Consider the following 19,737-nt stretch of genomic DNA (forward strand, 5'->3'; position numbering starts at 1 on the left):
CGTACTTTAACCTTTAACCGTGGCTTATTCCCATTTAAATAGTAATTACTTTAACATGCCACAAGAAAATAGCTTCAGAACAATATTAAAAAAATCTCTTTACCCTATAACAAAAACAGTTGTTCAAAGTAAACTTTGGTCTTCTTGATGATCGAAGCTTGTACGTGACTTCTTACCAATATCAGCACACCACCTGCTCTGTTTTTTGTTGTAATTTGCACATTTCGCACAAAATATATTTCAGTTATTAAAGCTAAATTATGTCTTTGTTCAACCAGCTTTTTCTAATAACAATAATATCATAACTTACAATTTAGCATTAAATACTCCGCAATCTTGTTGCGAAGGCCCCACATTCTAATAATACATTTATAATGGTGTCTAGCTAGTTTCTCTGGTGTTGCAAGAGATGTTACTTGTTTGTCTGTCCTTTTTTACTACTTTAGAACAACCAGTAATGTATGAATGATATAGCTCCTTCCACATTCCACATAATGTATCTTCTTCCACATACTGTGCTTAAAGTTCAGTTATTTTCTTAAACTGCTCTTATACTCACACTTGACTCAGTCAATTTTTGTTTACTTTTAATACATTCCTTCATTCTTAACGAAAGCTTGATCAGTACAGACAATCTTTAATAGTCTGCAGGAACCTGTCTTTTTTGCACCAATCCTAATGGCTTTTTCAACTTTACCTAATCCTTCTTACTCCACAATTATCAGCTCAAAGGCATCCCCTCTCTGTATCAATCCCATCAGCCAAATCTGTTCGATTTAACTCATTTGAACCATAAATTTTCAGATTACGAGACCTACTTCTCTCCTACATCTCATTGTACATTGCGTTCTTACTATGGATTTATGACCTCAATTTCTAATTTCAGCTCTCCAATTTATCTTAAAAGGCCTGAGGCGCTTTTAATGCTTCTCTGTATGGCCTACAGAAAAATACCATGGTCGTTTTTCAATGACGAGGCATGCAAACCTATGCATACTTCAGTGAGGTACATAGATATGTGGCAGCTATCACAAACCACTATATTAGACCCTTTTGATATTGTTTCTTCCAAAGTGTTGCACAAATTGATCATTTTTTCGCTGATCTAACTTCACTTTATCAAAACTCTAAAAAAAATTTTATTTCTTATATATTCTCGTAAACCTGCAGTGATGGAAGTCGTCCGGAAGTTACACAGGGTGGTGGATGATCAGAAATGGCCGATTCTACTTATTTTTGACCTCAAGAATGCTTTCAATACCTTAAAATGGAAAGAGGTAATGAAGGCTTTACGAGAGATAATTTGTTAGGGTTACTTAATGAATGTGGTCTCGGACTATCTGTCCGAGAAGAAAATTGTGGTCAAAAAGGAGTGGTTGTTAATTTGACGGCTGGGGTTGGTCCTAGGACACCTACGCTATGTAATCCGACAATGTCGGGTTTATGACCTCACCATATTGGTGCTGGCGCAGGACAGAACCTTATCTTCAATTATGGACTGTAGCTTACTACTAGGATACTATTCGAATATGCAGAACAGAGAGTGGTTCCAGAAAAACGCGTCAGATATTTAGATGTAGCTCTGAGTCAAATCCAAATATCGGTAGACCACGTAAAGGCAACTCGCTCGGAGATCATGCCTAACATCAGATGGCCCAAAACCTAGAGAAGGAGGGCCCTTCATCAATATATCTGTTTGCGATATGGCATTTTCAACAAAATCGCACAGAAGGGACCTAACCCAGGCAGATAGGAAGAATCTGTTGAAGATAGCATGTGCTTACAGACCAGTGTCTGTCAAAAAGCTGTGAGTATTACAGAGTGTATTCCGATGCACGTGCTAGTAAAGGAAAGAGGAAGAGTATACGAGAACAGAAATTAAGACATAGCAATGAAATGATTAGAAAAGAGAGAGGGGAATGTCCATCATAATGTGGCAAGAGGAATTGGAAGAGATGGGGAGGGCGGTGCAGTGGATAAAGTCAAAGAAGATGAACGAACTGTGGACACCGGCGTTTGGATTACTTCCTGTAGCAGATGCTCGCAGGACAAAGTTGTTTCAAGGCATGTCCTTACAGGTTCTGAGAGACAGAAAATTACAAATAATTATACTACGAAATGCCAGACACTGCCTCACACACTGTCTGTTGGTATGTGAAAAATGGATAGTCGAGGGGAGTTTGCTTGAGAGAGGTAGGATGCAATTAGTCACGGAACTGGTGGAGGAGATGCTAACGTCGCTAAAGACGACTTGACCGGAGATATGGTATACAGAAGCAAGCAGTAAGATAATAATGTGAGAGATGGCGAGATTGGACATGGATATTGAGGTAAAGACGGAGAATGTAACGACTATTTTGCTTACCACAGGGTAAGAATATGGGGGACAAGATTGGGCAAACAAAATAATCGGAACTAGTGCGTACGACACTCAGTTGGTTGTTGGAGAGCTGGGTCGTGGATAAGTTGAAGATATGGGGGTTGGATTGGGGCAACTACAAAAAAAAAGAGATAAAGGGGTACTTATACAAATCTCTTGGGGCAAACAGAATGAAAATAAACCGGAAACACCTCAAGAAATTTAATATAGGGCGCCACTTGAGGTGCCTAATTATACCTATTACAACCACTAGTTGTAACTAAGGAAATAATTATGGAACATCAAAATATAGAAAAAAATATCTTTTTCAAATAAAACTCAAAATAGATCAGAGAAACAAATTAAACGTTTATTTTTGTCTCCAACAGTTATCAAAAATACAGATTTTACAAGAACATATTATACAACATAATCCAAATGAATAAAAACTTACATGTTCTTCGTTTACATAAGAGATTGCTACAAAAATTTTAAATGGTTTCTAGGTTATAATATGGCCAATTTAGATTATCAAAATTTTATGGATATCCTTTTTATGAAAAATATTATTGAATTTAATCTTACATATGAAATAACTTTTATATAAAATAATCAAATTAAAATTGTCTTATAACAACAATGGATTAAAGTGAAATGTCATATGTCAACATAACAACTTAAGACAGAATAAAATATGACATTTTTTAGCTACGACAAAAATAATATAAAACTTTAATTATTACAAATTCTTTTATTTTAATGAAAGCAAATTATTAAAAATGTCTTTATAACTTGGGAGAATTAATATATTAAATTGTTAATCACTTAACTTTGTAAAGGAAAAACTTGCTACATCTCTGGGAAGCTACTTGGACAGATTTTCAAAATGGAAAACAGGAAACCATTTCCGTACTCAGGCAGGAACGATTGAAACAGGAACTTGGTGGAGGAATCAAGCTGTCGACGGGGACATTCTATATAATACTTTTCAAAAATTTCCATTATCTGTTCAAATCTTCCAGTGACCACTCTGACAGAACTGCCTATGCAAAGAGTATCATCATGTCCACTGGTATGAGAACATTACAAAAAAGTTGAATCGCTTGTTCGATTCAAAAATTGCCCCAGATTTTACATTTCAAATTTTTTGTTAGACTTCCTTAGCTCGACTCACATTGTAGCACGTCTGCCCTGCTTGGAACTTAAATGTCGACTCCTATTTGCGTTAAATTTTACAAATTCCACACCATAAAATAACTCTCCCCCTTGTGTTTACAAAATCTAAACAAACAAATATACCTCGGACCCTCGTTCTAAGGGACAAAAACAACTTTTTAAATATTCCAGTTTATTGCGTTTTAACGACGAAAGACAAATAAAAACTCTTTTTTATATTAGGGGGGCATCATGAAATATAATCCTCTAGGCGACAAAAACTTGTCGAAATAGATATAACATAATACAAATTAACAAAATAGCACGTAGTTTTTAAACCGGAGTTCTACCTGACTTTGTAACAAAAGGTTATATGATTTGAAAGTACGCAGACAAAAAATATATCCAGCGTTATTTACGCATTAAGGATTTTCGTAAAAGACAAACATAGATTTTATGGAAATCTTTATGCGTACTGACGAGATAAACGAACAGGGACGTATTATAAAATTTAAAACGCTACAAGAAACGTATTGCATTGCATATAAAAAAATGCAATGCCGACGTTATTCCCCAACCAGAGCGGTCTGGCCGATAATTCATGGTTAAGGACGATGTTTTTTCAGTAGCTGGACGATGATATCCAAGCAATCCCTGCGATCTTATATATTATTGTGGTCACGTAGAAAGAATTCTTCATAACCAGGGCTGAAAGGCAGTTCTCTCCACCTTTTAGGACCGAGGTATGTTTCGAAAATTTTTACACCCCCTCATAAAAACAGAAAAAAAGTACTTCACCTAATTCAGAGTAGAAAAAACCATTGAATACTCACTTTCATAGTTAAAGTTTGCGGAGAAAAAATAGAAAAATAGGAAAATTTTGTAAACATAACGACTCACGCTCATGGTTAAAAATATGGCTCACGTTAGCGGTACTCTTTCCGCTGTAAATTAGAAGTTCTTTTTCCTTTCTTCCTTGTTTCCGAGATTACGGATATCTTGATCATGTATGTGGTCATTTTTCTCAGTATCGGTTGATCTCTTTTTATTTAAAATTTAATATTCCAGCATGCTAATCGAATTCGATATTCTTTCTCATCCTGTATCATTATTATACGTAAATAGAACAGTTATCTAATAAATAGTGTGTAACACCTTAAGTTAATTCTCCACTTTCTCATATCGAACACTATCCTTATATTAAGCAATCTACCGGCACGCCTTACAATTCACTTTTTTGGGATTCGTCCAGTTTTACCCTTATATTAACTCGTGATATAGTTCAGTCCTCACACTCCTCCTATTTTGATAGAATTTAGCTACCCCACTAATGAGAAACTAACTAATTAGGCGCGCCGACAGTGGCCTGCAATATCAAGATTAAAACGCACCCCTGGGCTTGTCTCCCAAAGCCCAAAGCGTATATTATATTTTGGTCATCTTTACGACCCACTAATATCAATATACGTCACAAAAATTATTTTGAATATATATATATATATATATATATATATATATATATATATATATATATATATATATATATAAATAAATATATAAAAATATATGAAGATACGAAAATATATAAAAAGTTGTCAGGAAGAAATGCGTTGAGAATTTAAAGCTCGACGTTTCGGCACCCATTTTGGAGCCATTATCAAGACGGATATGGTTCCCTTTAAGTTCGGGGTCTCAATCTACCTACTAACCTCACTCGTGACGTATCAGTATCTTGTTCTGTAGAAATACAAGAACCGTCAAACGGCTTTGAGGTCTCAATCTGCCTATTCCTCAGTGTCGAGTGACTGTTTTCATTCATTTCGATATTGTGAAAAAACTACGCATTCTAGATAAAAACTTTGACGACTTTCTTGAAAATACTTTCTGTTTAAAATGATATTTTCTAAATTAAAAAATGTTTATAAACAAAAAAGTTATTGCAAATTAAACCCGAAAGTAAGTATGTTTTTCAACTGTTTATAATTATTAAAATAAACAATAAAAACATTTAAAGCATATTTCATCATGTGAGTTTTTATGTAGGTACTACATTTGCGAATAATGGGCACAATCGGTCAAGTAGTTTTTTAACAATTATATTTGTTTATCCCATTTGAGAGAACAAAAGTCATTTTCAAATGGCTGTACAGGTGCTTTGTCAATAGTTAGAATGTTTTTGTGGTGTGATTCTCTTATAAGGTCTCAAATTTTCATGTTTTTTAAAAACTATAATAATTTTTAATTGTTTACATGCAAATAATTTATACAGAATGAAGTACCGTTCGTACCATAGTTCGTTCGATTACATGAAATCAACTTTAACTTGAGAAAATCCTTCAGAAAAATCATAGCCTGTGGACGCAGGAAAAATAGATATAAAAAAAAGAGAGTAATTTTAAAAGTGATTTTGTGTGTATTCTGAACGACTGTCTGTGAGTGAATGAATTATCAATGTATATATATATGTATTTCTAATTAATAGGTAACCTTTTACAAAGATTGTGTCTTTTGATTGTAATTATCGCGACGTCTAGATATCACAACCGCTTATTATGCGCTTTTAGCATAACGGCGTTTATTGTGAATTGTTCATTGTTGAAACAAGTCTATTAGTCTAGGCGGGATCTGTTTTGGATTGGACATTTTCCATAGGAAGCTATTTTTTCGCTGGAATCCCTCCAGAATGTGCCCAATATCGATAATCACGATATGCGCCAGTCGCAAACCCTGTGCTAAATTTTTTATTTAACAAAATCTGAAAACAATTGAAAATTTCTCATTTTTTTGCTCCTATTTTCGTTTATAATTCGGAAAATATTGATCCTAAAGAAAAGATTATAAGAAGTTAAAAGTTTCGTTATTCAATTTTACACAATATTTCGTTAGCTAAAAATTGAAAATTTAATGTTTATTGTTGAAAAAATAGCAATAATTGATAAAAAAGTACAAAAAAATGAAGTTATTCCTTTAAATGTTTTCGACTTTCTAAACTTGACTTACAAGCTCCATATTCCGCCTAGAAAAACTTTTTAATATAATTAAAACGTGTGCTAAATTTTGTTAAGATCGGTCGGATAGGTTTTGCATAATAATTTTGCAATCCAGCCTACTGGAAAAAAATCGCAAATTTTCAAATTTATAGTAGGCCCTAAATAAGGCTCTCAGATACTTGAAAATTTTTTTACGTATAAACGAGGGCTCAAACTTTTAAACGCTTTTTGTAAAATTGAAATCGGTTCACTAGGAGAGCCTAGAAATTTTTTTAAAGTTTTAAACATTTTTTAGGCTTATAAACAAATTGAATAACTTTACGAGCTTTAAACATATCAATTTCAAAATTTATACACTTAAAGAACATTAAAAGACGCTTCTTAAAAAAAAAGATACATTCGGCTTACTGGTTGCCGAGATATTGAAGGTCAAAGTTGGCATACATTCATAAAAAAGACAAATAAAAAACCGTTTTCGCGTAAAATGTCGCTCGGAATGCATGAGAGGTGGTGGTGGGGGACATTCACTCAAAATGTGAATCGGCGAGTTCAAAATCATAGCGCGCGCTAAAAATTGCATTATCTCGGCTTCTTGTTAACCAATTTTGCTCTTTTTTTTTAATCGATGTCTCGGACGACAAGGATTTGAAATATCATATTTTCAAATACCATTTTTTAATGCAAATTTGGAAATTTGCAATAAACAATTGTATGTTAAACAAGTAATTGCATTTTTTTTGAGCTTGCAATTTATACATTGAAGTAGTGGAGCACTTCACTATACTATATGTTTTTATTTCAACAGCCGAAATTAAACTGATGGTCCCCTACTTGATACTCGCCGATTCACATTTCGAGTGAATGTCCCCCACCACCACCTCTCATGCATTCCGAGCGACATTTTACGCGAAAACGGTTTTTTATTTTTCTTTTTTATGGATGTTGCTATGAAACGCATTACGTAAAATTTTTCATATAAAAAGTACCTGACAAGACGAGGGTATTTGTTTAAAAACGAGCCCTCTATCACTTATGGTTGGCAAATGTATGCCAACTTTGACCTTCAATATCTCGGCAACCAGTAAGCCAAATGTATCTTTTTTTTAAAGAAGCGTCTTTTAATGTTCTTTAAGTGTATACATTTTGAAATTGAGATGTTTAAAGCTCGTAAAGTTATTCAACTTGTTTATCAGCCCAAAAAAAGTTTAAAACTTTTAAAAATTTTCTAGGCTCTCCTAGTGAACCGATTTGAATTTTACAAAAAGCGTTTAAAAGTTTGAGCCTTCCTTTATACGTAAAAAAATTTGCAACTATCTGAGAGCCTTATTTAGGGCCTACTATAAATTTGAAAATTTGCGATTTTTTTCCAGTAGGCTGGATTGCAAAATTATTATGCAAAACCTATCCGACCGATCTTAACAAAATTTAGCACACGTTTTAAATATATTAAAAAGTTTTTCTTGGCGGAATATGGAGCTTGTAAGTCAAGTTTAGAAAGTCGAAAACATTTAAAGGAATAACTTCATTTTTTTGTACTTTTTTTTTCCAATTATTGCTATTTTTCAACAATAAACATTAAATTTTCAATTTCTAGCTAACGAAATATTGTGTAAAATTGAATAACGAAACTTTTAACTTCTTATAATTTTTTCTCCACGATCAATATTTTCAGAATTATAAACGAAAATATGAGAAATTTTCAATTGTTTTCAGATTTTGTTAAATAAAAAATTTAGCACAGGGTTTGCGACTGGCGCACATCGTGATTATCGATATTGGGCACATCCTGAAGGGACTCCAGCAAAAAAATAGCTTCCTATGGAAAATGTCCATTATGGTCTGAATTTCTACAGATCCCGCCTAGTCTATATTTCGTTCTATAGCGGAACGCATTTGTCAGCGAAATTTTAACTAATTACGAGCGAAAATTAAATTAGGAACAAAGTATGTTGATATTTCAACAATACATATTAAACATAAATGTTTATATTTATTATTTTGATTTATTTTTAAGTATTTTTAATATATATTTGCATATATAGGTAAATTTAGAAAAAATAGCTGCACCATTTTAGTAAAAGTAATGCATATAAATACATGCGCATATTTTAGTAATGTTTTGTTGCACATATTGTGCTCTGTAGTGATTATTTTTCAGCAATTTTTGCAAAATATGAAAGATTCCAAATTTCAACTCAGATTACTGAATACTAACTCCCCTCGTATGCGAAAGTAAATCACTCAAGCTATCGGTTTTTTAAACATATTCGCGGTAGTTTGTAGATACAAATATCTATTAAAATTCTGTTATAGATAGCCTTCACCAATCTTTTATTACGTTCTGAACGATAAAACACTCCAATTGATGTATGAAATCTTCTCCACGTGGATCTATATCAAAAGTAACCCAATTTTATATATCGCAAATAGAATTATATAAAAAATGAAGCCGCTGAAAAAATTTATTCTCAAAAATTACACCGAACTCGAAACATCAATGTAAATGACAGTTTCGTAGATTTTTTGCGTATTTCACCTGGTGTATATATAGACAAGAATGTCAAGGAATTTATTTTTTAATGTATTTAAATTACATGCAGACGATTTTACAAATTTTTGATAATGCCATACTTAAATACTGTTTAATCAAAAAGTGGTCGAATTATAATACATGGTGTCCCATTAAGAATGAGAGATAGAATTACTAAAGATGCTATGCTTCAAAATAGTACGTATTTTATTATTATATCATAATCAGCAGTCTCTTTTATGTCTAAAAATTAGACGAACACGCTGAATTTTGCTGCCATAAAATAGACCTTTTCTCCCATTTAATTTTACTTTACAAGTGGCGTACAATATGAATAAGCAGTCCCTTTTTTCATTTTAAATATTACGCCACTGACGGCAAAATAATTTTACTTTTTTTTTAAAGTTTTAATTTTTTCCATATTTTTAAGTAACTTATCCATATTTATTTTTAAGACTTTTAAATTTTGATTAATTTATAACAAGGTACCAAATTTTTCATTTTACAATACTTAAAAGAAGAAGACAAAACTTACACTTGGCTTTATTGTAACTTATAATACGGATTCTTTCAGAAAAGCTAAGTAACATGGAGCAAACATATAATCCAGAAGAATCGCTCCAGAATATTATGTGAAACTTTTAACAAGATTAGAGAAGAACATCTAGTAGAAAAGAAAAAGAAGAGGAAAAGTTCGATGAATGACAATATACTGCAAATCATGGAAGAAAGAAGAAAATCACAGAACAACAAAAGAATGTTCAAAAATATTCAGGGACAAATAAGAACCGAAATACGAAAGACAAAAAAAAATAGTTAAAAACACAATGTGAAGAGATAGAGTTGTTGCAACAAAAACACGATACATTTAATATGCATAAAACGGTAAAACAAATAGCTGGTCTTCAAAAATCCAACACAGTTAGCAAACTTCAAGATCAATGAACATTTACCGATCACATCAGATGAAGTGCAAAAAGCAATATCACAACTAAAAGATGGCAAAGCTCCTGGACCTGGCAATGCAGATGCTGAACTCATAAAGCTATTTAACACCGACGGTACTCAACGCTAACAAAAATATTCAATGACATGTATTTAAACGAAGTAATACCAAGATCATGGCTGAAGTCATTGTTTACTGCTCTGCCAAAGAAAATAAAATCCGTATCCTGCAATGATTTCTGGATCATCAGCTTAATGTTAAAGCACATTTTAAAGTTATTTTTAAAAATCATACATCAAAGAATATACAGACGAAGAAAACACGTACTGTGAGCCGTACACAGTTTGGTTTCCGGAATGCAGAGGGAACGAGATAGGCTCTCTTTACCTTACAAGTGCTATTTCAGCGATGTAGAGATGTGAATTGCGATATTTATGCATGCTTCATTAATTACCATAAAGCATTCTTCTTCTTCGACTTTTCCCATTATGAGTTCGCCGTTTTCGTCCTCCACAGCACTCTATTCTCCCAGTCACCTTCTCTGAGGTCTCTATCTATCATAGCATTTCCGACGTATGTTTTCCATCTTGTAGCAGGTCTTCATCTCCGTCTTCTTCCCGGCGGGTCCCAGTTTAATATTCTTTTCGGCCACCTATGCTCTGGCATTCTTTGTACATGCCCGTACCACTGTAGGGCTCTGTTTTCCAACTTTTTTGTAATTGAGCATTTTACTTCCATTCTGTTCCATATTTCCTCCGTTCTTATTCTATCCGCTCTTGTGATTTGTAGACATCTACTCATAAAGTCCAGTTCAACTGTTCTTATTTTATTTCGTATTGTTGTTGTCATTGGCCATACTTCCGCTCCATATAGGGTAATATTCATCACTATGCTTTGAAAGATCCTCTTTTTGTTTTCTTTGGTTAGAGTGTTGTTCCATATCACTCCATGAAGTGCTCTTGTGGCTTGTTTTCCCCGTGCTATTTTCATTTCTATATCTTTCATACAAGTACCATCTCGGCTAATCATTGACCCTAAATACTTAAAAGCCTTACAACTCTTAATAGTCTCTTCTTCTAAACTTAAGTTAAAATTTGTAACCTCGGGTCCAATACATAAGTATTCGGTCTTGCACATATTTATCTTGAGTCCCCAAAGTTCATATTCTTCCTTTAATTTCCTTATTATATATTCCATATCCTCCCTGTCTTGTGCAAAAATGACTTGATCATCTGCGAAAAGTAGTGAATGTAATATATTCTCTTGTACTGGTATGCCCATTGTTCCGCATTTTCTATACCATCTTTTCAAAGCCTGATCTATATATATGTTAAAAAGTGTAGGTGAGAGACCACATCCCTGTTTGAGGTCTTTTGTTGCGGTGATTGTTTTTGCTATTTCATTACCTAACTTTATTTGCACTTGTGTTTCTTTATAGGTACAGTCTTTTTTTTCTTATATTCACCCATTTCTCTCTAACTCGCATTCTTCTCATTGCTTCCCATAGTTGTTTCCTGGGCACGGTATCGTATGCTTTCTCTAAGTCGATAAAGGTCATATGTGTTTCAATGTTTTTTTCTTTGTTCTTTTCAATCACCTGTCTCATAATGAATATATTATCTAAACATGATCTGGCTTTTCGGAATCCGGCTTGTTCTTCGCTATAATGGTCCATGTGTTGTTCTAGTTTTTCTTTTATAACTGATGAAAAGATTCTTGCTATTGAAGGCATTACACTGATCCATCTGTAGTTATTTGGTGACCTTTTGTCACCTTTTTTGAAGATGGAGGACATGTATGATAAATTCCACTCATTGGGAATCTTCTCTCCTACTTCGATTTTATTGAACAACATTCGTATAAAGGATACTATCCTTGCGCCTCCATATTTCAGCAGTTCCATTTTTATGTTCCCTGGTCCTGGTGCTTTATTTATATTTTCCTCTGTGATTTCTGCTTCCTCAGTTATTATTGTTACAGGGTCGTATGAGATATACTCCGGCCTATTCTCCTGCAATAATTTTGTGTAATGCTTTGTCCACTCTTTTGATGGAATTATCTGTATAGTATTTTTACTTCGTTTATTACTTCTGATGTTTTTTTATTTTTTTCCATGCTTCCGTTGATCTGTTATACCCTATCGTGTTGTCTATGTCTCTGCACATTCTCTCCCAGTATTCGTTTTTCTCGAGCTTTATTCTTTGTTTAACTTGTTGTCTGAGGGTAACATATTCTCCCCGTGTTCCTGGGGTTCTGTCGTTTAGCCATTTATGAAATGCACTTTTTTTTCTTTTAATCATCTCTTTTAAGTCGTCGCTGTATTTCTCCAAATATGTATTCTTATGTTGTTCAATACCCATAAAGCATTTAATACAGTAAAACAAGACAAGCTGATGGAGATATTAACAAATATTGGAATAAGCACCTGTGATCTAAGAATTATTGGTAATCTTTACTGGCAAACATCGTCTATCCGTACAGAGGCAGGAGAATCCGATAATATCAAAATCAAACGTGGGATCCGACAGGGATGTATACTATCACCCTTGCTGTTCAACATATACTATGAGGAAATCTTTCATGAAGCAGTAGATGTTGAAGCGGAATTCGAATTAACGGAGAATATATCAGTAGCATCAGATACGGGGATGACACGGTGGTATTCGCTGACAGTTATGAAGCCCTCCAGGAGTTAATGAATAGAATCACAGAAGTGAGTCAGAGATATGGACTTTCACTGAACATTAAGAAAACAAAATGTATGAAGGAACAGCAAATTGAAAGAATCAGTGTGAATGGTCAACTAATAGAAAAAGTAAAAACATACACCTACTTTGGTAAGAACGTCAATGAAAACCGGGACCATTCCCTAGAAATAAAATCTAGAATAGAGACAGCAAGATCTGCATTTCAAAAAATGGCTAAACTATTCAAATGCAAATTCAAATTTAAAAATTTATCAGTACCCATAAAAATCAGGTTACTACGATGTTACATCTTTCCTATACTGTTGTACGGGGTTGAGTCGTGGACTCTCACAGAAGCTACCTGTAAGAAAATTGAGGCTTCCGAAATGTGGCTTTATCGTAGAATCCTGAAGATATCCTATACCGACCATGTTACTAATCAGGACGTTTTATTAATAATGCAAAAAGTAAAAGAGTTGTTAACACAACACAAACAGCCAAAAATGAATACTTCGGTCACATCATGAGGAACAGCGAAATATATGGGTTGCTGCAATTAATTCTTCAAGGAAAAGTAGAAAGAAAATGACGACCAGGAAGGCGACGAATTTCCTGGCTGAAAAATCTACAGTTTTCAAAATACAGAGCCGCAGTTTGCAAAATACAGATTGCCATGATATTCGCCAATATCCGAAACGTATAGGCACTGCAAGAAGAAAAAGAAGTAACTTATAATCTGGACGACCGGTTTCGAGCTTTACAATTTCAGTCCATCTTCAGGTTCCGATAAAAGGTTACTTAATAACTAAAAAAGAGAAATAAGGCTACATTTGTTAGGTCTCTAAGTATAAATTATTATGCCAATCTAAGCCTGTAATGAACAAAATATATATGGGAAATGTTACAATTATATTTCCATAACGGCACAAGTAGAAAAGTTTACGGTAAGCACAAACTGTTAACTTGTTACTTCACAAGTGGTATTGGACAAATGTTAAATATTATGATCTTAGTAAATTGTTTCTTACATGGTTTTTTGCCAACTACGCACTCTAGTTATCGTTGAACCAAAAAGTTGATGCAGTAAAAATAAGTGTTGTAGCGATGTTATGATCGAAGTTGCCAATTTTTTATTGCAGTCATGTAAGAACGAAAACAAATACGATCCTATAATATTTTCTTAAGTATCGAAGGTCACTTTGGTACGACTATTGTTTTAATGTTTTAAAAACAGGTGTATTATTAGGATTCTTAACAAAATCAGATTGATTCAGTCTTTATTATACTTCTTTTCAAAATTTTTGATAGAACAGTTATTATAACAAAGCTGATAATTCTTAACTTAATATAATAAACGAATAATCTGGATGTACCTAATCAGTTCAACTATAAAATATTATTATTAAGAAGCATTTAAGTTTATTTTTAAGGCAACTTTTTTTGCCTTAACACTCTAGTCGAAAAGTCTATCGAATATAATAGACTCTTGGTTCTTATTTTTGTTGAATTCTACAAAGCAGTTGACACAATGGAAGTTGCTACCTTAAAAGCACTATCAGAATGCAGAATAGATCACAGGTATGTTAATATTATTCGAAATATATACGAAAAAGCAACAACTGTAAACCTTCATTGCATGACTGAGAAGATAAAAACTGGCAGAAGGGTACGGGAAGGAGCTCCTTGGTCGCCAAACGTATTTATAACAGTCATGGAGTAATATAACACCTATAAAAAAGGCTGACGTACTAGTTTAAAATTCTAAACGAATCTGCTACTTAGACACTGGTGTATCTGATCGACCTATGGATGTACGGCAAGATATCGGAGCTTACTCACTTCGTTGGTTAGTCACTCACTTGGTGTTAATCACTTCATAGATCCCTGCCGGAAAAGTGTTTACACTTAAAAAGAAACAGAATATAGATAGATATGATTTCACAATAAAAGAAGTACCTATTAAAACACCTACCAAGGAAAGCCGCGTTAAAAAGTTCTCTTGCACTATGGTAAAATAAAAATTATTGGATGATTTAAGTTGTTTAGTCACAATAAATTTCTAGTAGTCCAAGATGTAGAGATAAAAATGAATGATTCTGAGCATTAATTAGCATTAGATTAGAATTAGATCACGATCTTTTTTATAAAAAAAGTTTTGATATATAGAGGTACTCAAAAATGTGTCTAGAAAAGCTATCCCCAGAAGAAGAAACGGTTGACTGCGGAACAGTACTACTCCAACAGCTAAGTCAAGCCAGACAAGAAAATTGGATTGAGAAAAAAATGTCAACAAGCACCTCATCCCACAACAAGGAGGATTCAGACCCAGCAAATCTTGCACCGGTCAAGTCCTCGCACTAACAGAACACATTGAAGAGGGCTTTGAAGAGAAACATACCAGGTGCTGCTTTCGTAGATTTGACAGCAGGCTATGACACAGTAAGGCACAAAACATTGCTCTGCAAATTATACTACACTCTCAATGACCACCATCTGGGCAAGGTCGTATATTCCTTACTGCAAAAAAGACGTTTTCTCGTTATGCTGGAGGGTAAAGTAAGTAGGTGGAGAGTTCAAAAAAACGGCCTCCCACAGGGAAGTGTTTTAGCACCAATGCTCTTCAATATATACACAAACGACCAACCTGCGCCGACCGAAACCAAGCACTTCCTCTATCCTGACGATCTTGCAATATGCGCTGAAGGAAATAGTTTTGAAGAAGTGGAGGTGAAACTCAAAACTGCCTTAATCCTTTTAAACTGACACCCAATCCCTCTAAAACCCAAGTCTGCGCTTTCCACATTCGCGCCAAGGAAGCCCAGCGAAAACTCCAAATTACGTGGAATAGTAATACATTAGAACACACAAACCAACCTATATATCTTGGAGTAACTCTGGACCGGTCCCTCACCTACAGATAACAATGCATAAAAACGAGAGGGAAACTAACAACTAGGAACAGAACACTCAGAAAGCTAACGGGAAGTAAATGGGGTGCACGTCCTGGCGTCTTAAGAACAACGGCACAGGCACTGTGTTTCACAACTGCTGAATGTGCGTGCCCCGTTTGGGACAGATCCGCCCACACCAAACAAGTTGATACTGCGCTAAATGAGACATGCAGGATAGTAACGGGGTGCATGAAACCAACGCCACTCTCAAATCTATATAACGCAGCGGGTTTTGCAGAATCCTCAACACGCAGAGGCGATGCAGAGCACATAGAGAAAATTAAACACACCGCGGACGAGCGGCATGCCCTATAAAAAGTTCGAACAATCAAAATCCAGGAAAAGCTTGCTTGGAACCACCTGAGTATTTTCCTCTTCCTCAGGTTCAATGGACCGGCCAGTCCCTAGACTTTAAAACGTGGAAAACTATGAATAGGATAAGGAACATGGGGAAAAATAGACCAAGATGATGTGAACTGTGACTGTGGAAAAACACAGAATATGGAACATCTTCTTACATGCAGAAACTGTCCTGATCGATGTACCCTCCAAGATTTGTGGCTCGCCAACAAAGATGGAACCGATGTAGCCCGATACTGGGCCGAAATTTTTTGAATGACATGTCCGGACACGATAAAATAAAGTAAGTACCAATAAAATGTTGATTTTATACAATAAAAATAAAAATAATCACCGTTTTTGCACCTTAAAAGTGCCATAAAAAAATTATATCCAACAGTTTGGAGTTACACCAACAGTTTGGAGGTTACTTCAAGCATTACCCTTCATAACGCGTGTTGTGCTGTTTTCAAAAATTCACTAATTATTGCACGTTTTTTTCTCTACAGCTTGGACTATAATCCATAACAAATAAGACCAGTGCCGATATATGCAATATACTATCACTAGCCAATTCTGGAGCGATGTAAAAATGATCTAAGCAGCTAGGGCACCTGCTCATAAAGACTGTGGATAAAATAATCAGGGGGACAGCAGTAAATCACGAGCAAAGTGATGGAAATGCTGAGGTAATCTAACTCTGAGAAGAAGAACACCACTGGAATTAAAGCGAGTCTCAAAAAGACAAAGTTCTTCCAGTTTATTAGATACCTTTTATTAGAACCTAGGACGGACTCTTAGATTAAGAGAACCGTCGGTAAATTAGGTTTGAAATGGTTTGATTATTGCTCAGATGACCAGATTGCTTCTTCCTCTTCTGGTTCCTATCCGTTTCAGATGTTGGAAATCATATTGGCAATCATGACCTTGCTCGCTGCGGCTGGGAACAGCTCCGTTGAGGTTTTCTTAAACCATGTTCTTAAATTCCGCAGCCATGATATTCTCCTTCTACCGGGTCCCCGCTTACCTTTGACTTTACCTTGCAATATAGACTGCAGTAGACCAGATTGCAGTAGTTAAAAATTACGACAAGGTGTTTTTACGTAAAAAAATGTACAGTATATAAAAAATGGCATAAATTTGAAATGACACTTTTAGGTCACTGACAGATAAAAAAATTGCTACAAAACATTAATAAAATTGAGAACACACTAAAAGGAGAAGCCAAAATGATAAAGAAGGATCCACAGGTTCGAAAAAATTGTTTTCAATTAAAAAATTCACATCTCTCGTAACTTTTTAGCGACCTGTTCAATGGCAACAAAGTGTTAAACAAACTATGATATCAGCAACAGCAAACACGGTGAATTCTTTTGTAAAGTAAATTAAAAACAACCATAAATCGACTGTAATAAAGGTATTAATTAATCAAGCATTATAAATATGTGCAATAATATACCGAATGCAAACATTACGAGGAATAAAACAAGTGCTTTGTGTGTAAATTTTCACAAAAATGCGAACACCACATCAATATTAATTAAGCCTGAATATTTTTGTTCATTAGAATTGTATCTATATACAGGGAAATTCCAAAAAGAATTATGCGAAAATTTTGCAAAAAGATGGCTCATTTTGGTATAGGCAATATAAAAGTGAAATCATCCTTTGTTTAACTTTTTTTTATTTTTATAACTTAGTGTTGTCTGTGTATAAACTAATATGAGTTCCTACGGAAGAAGAATCCGTGTTCTAATATAGCACTAATCATAATTTTGTGAAAAAGGGTTTCAATCTCAGACATCCACCAAGGACATAGTATAGTGCAGGATATATGCCATTCCTGAACCAAGGCTGCAGGCTTTTCTTTATACAAAATTGCTTTTCTATAAGCCTATAACCAGAAGATATCGAGGGATCAACAAAAAAAGTTCAATTTGAAGTCAATAAAGAGAAAACCAAACACATGTACATAAACAGAACAGACCGACGGGACAAACTTCAGTAAAACATCACAGTCAACACCTACAATTTCGGAATTGTGGATAGAAGGTAGATAAAAGTTTATTAAATATCCAGTTTCAACACATTCTCACCAAAACTCAAACCCACCCCAAATACAATCTTGATAAATGAATACGTTATCTAAGAAATTCCGCAAACCCTGTAAACACAACCACTATGGAGAGCTTTGAAGCAATTTTCCTAATTTCTGGAACATAGCTAATACGATAAGGCTTCCAAAATGTCTCTCTTATCAAGACCGGGAATATTATTTGTATTCTTAAGGAAATACTTACAGACTTAAGCAGTGTAGGTTGTCGTTCCATCTATTCATCTCGGTTAGGAAATTGAGCCAAGAAGGAGGATGAGAAGTCATATTGAGGGGCCATGCTGCCCTGTATCATAGAGAGCACAGGGAAATACTCGATGGCCTGGCTCGACACACACATATTATCATCCCTGAAGATGAATATGGATTTCAATCAACTACAAATGCATCATTAGACATATCCACACTCATCAAATAATCCACACACGATAATAACATTTCAGACTCTTAAACTATCAACTATTTTAGACTCTTAAACTCCAAAATCTGAGTGGTTCGGGCTCACATCGGTCGAACTATTCAGAAGCGCCGCAAACAAGATCAGAATTGCCATGTTAATAGCCAACGTTCGCAAAGTTACAGGGCACTTGAAGAAGAAGAAACTATCAACAAATTTAGTGAAAATAAAAAAAAGAATGCATTTGAAATTTGACGAAAAATTAGCAGTAATACAATTAAATGGTAATATATCATCAGCCTCAACCGGACTTTTAATAGAAGACAGTTGATCATACTACAGGCACCAGCCAATGGGAGTGATAAGTAAATTTTATTGAAATGTATATTTTTTTGTTTCTCATATGAATTTTCATATACTGTATATGTAAACTTAAAAGTAATTCCATTAAAATATGAATTTGATCACATTGAAAAGCAAATCTTCAATACTTACAATATCTTGTTCAACAATAAAAAAATTGGATCTATGAAATTGCAACCTTTCCCGGATCATGGACAAACTGGATTTGTGTCGAATTTTTTCCAACCCTCTGCTTGAATATGTTGGACGCAACTTCAAGCCCTTTGGTATTAAGTTCTACCTCTGGTATTGTCTACATATTCGTAAAAATTTGATTGAAATTTGACAATGTGCCACTTTTTCGTAAAGAATTTCCAATCTCCGAAAATTTTGAAAAACGCTGGGCCCATAACGGTTTCTTAATACTGTTCTGAAGCTATTTTCTTGTGGCATCTCATAGTAATTACTGTTTTAATGGGAATAAGCCACAATTGAAGTTTAAAATTAGTTTATTGACGTTTCAATTTCCACTTCGGAAATCACTCTTTCCGAAGTGGAAATTGAAACGTCAATAAATTTGATTGATCTCATAGTAAATCTTAAAAAATTACAAAAAAAATTACAATAATCGCTCAACATTTATTTACCATCAATTTTTTTTTTATTTAAAGGCAGCCGCATCAATCATATTGGTTATTAGCGGATGGATTTAATGTAAACAATAATGATAACAAATAACAAATAAATAACATACTTATATGTGGTTCAATATGTTACAGTCTCTTAAAAATTTCACAATATTTTCACTGGTACACTCACTAAATCAACTGTTGCATTAGTGCTGATGGTTCTTATTTACCACCTCACATAATTTTTCAAGGAAGAGCAGTCTTACCAAGATGGACTGGAAGTGGTTTAGATTTTCCAG

The 19,737-nt window shown here is 34.2% G+C and overlaps 1 protein-coding gene across 1 annotated transcript in view; it reads right to left on the reverse strand.

Annotated features, from left to right (window-relative positions):
* Positions 1-19,737, reverse strand: part of Lk6 (MAPK interacting serine/threonine Lk6 kinase) — a 307,705-nt gene that overhangs the window by 260,720 nt on the left and 27,248 nt on the right. The window lies entirely within an intron of this gene.

The sequence above is a fragment of the Diabrotica undecimpunctata genome, chromosome 2, assembly GCF_040954645.1.
Source record: "Diabrotica undecimpunctata isolate CICGRU chromosome 2, icDiaUnde3, whole genome shotgun sequence".
Lineage (NCBI taxonomy): Eukaryota > Metazoa > Arthropoda > Insecta > Coleoptera > Chrysomelidae > Diabrotica > Diabrotica undecimpunctata.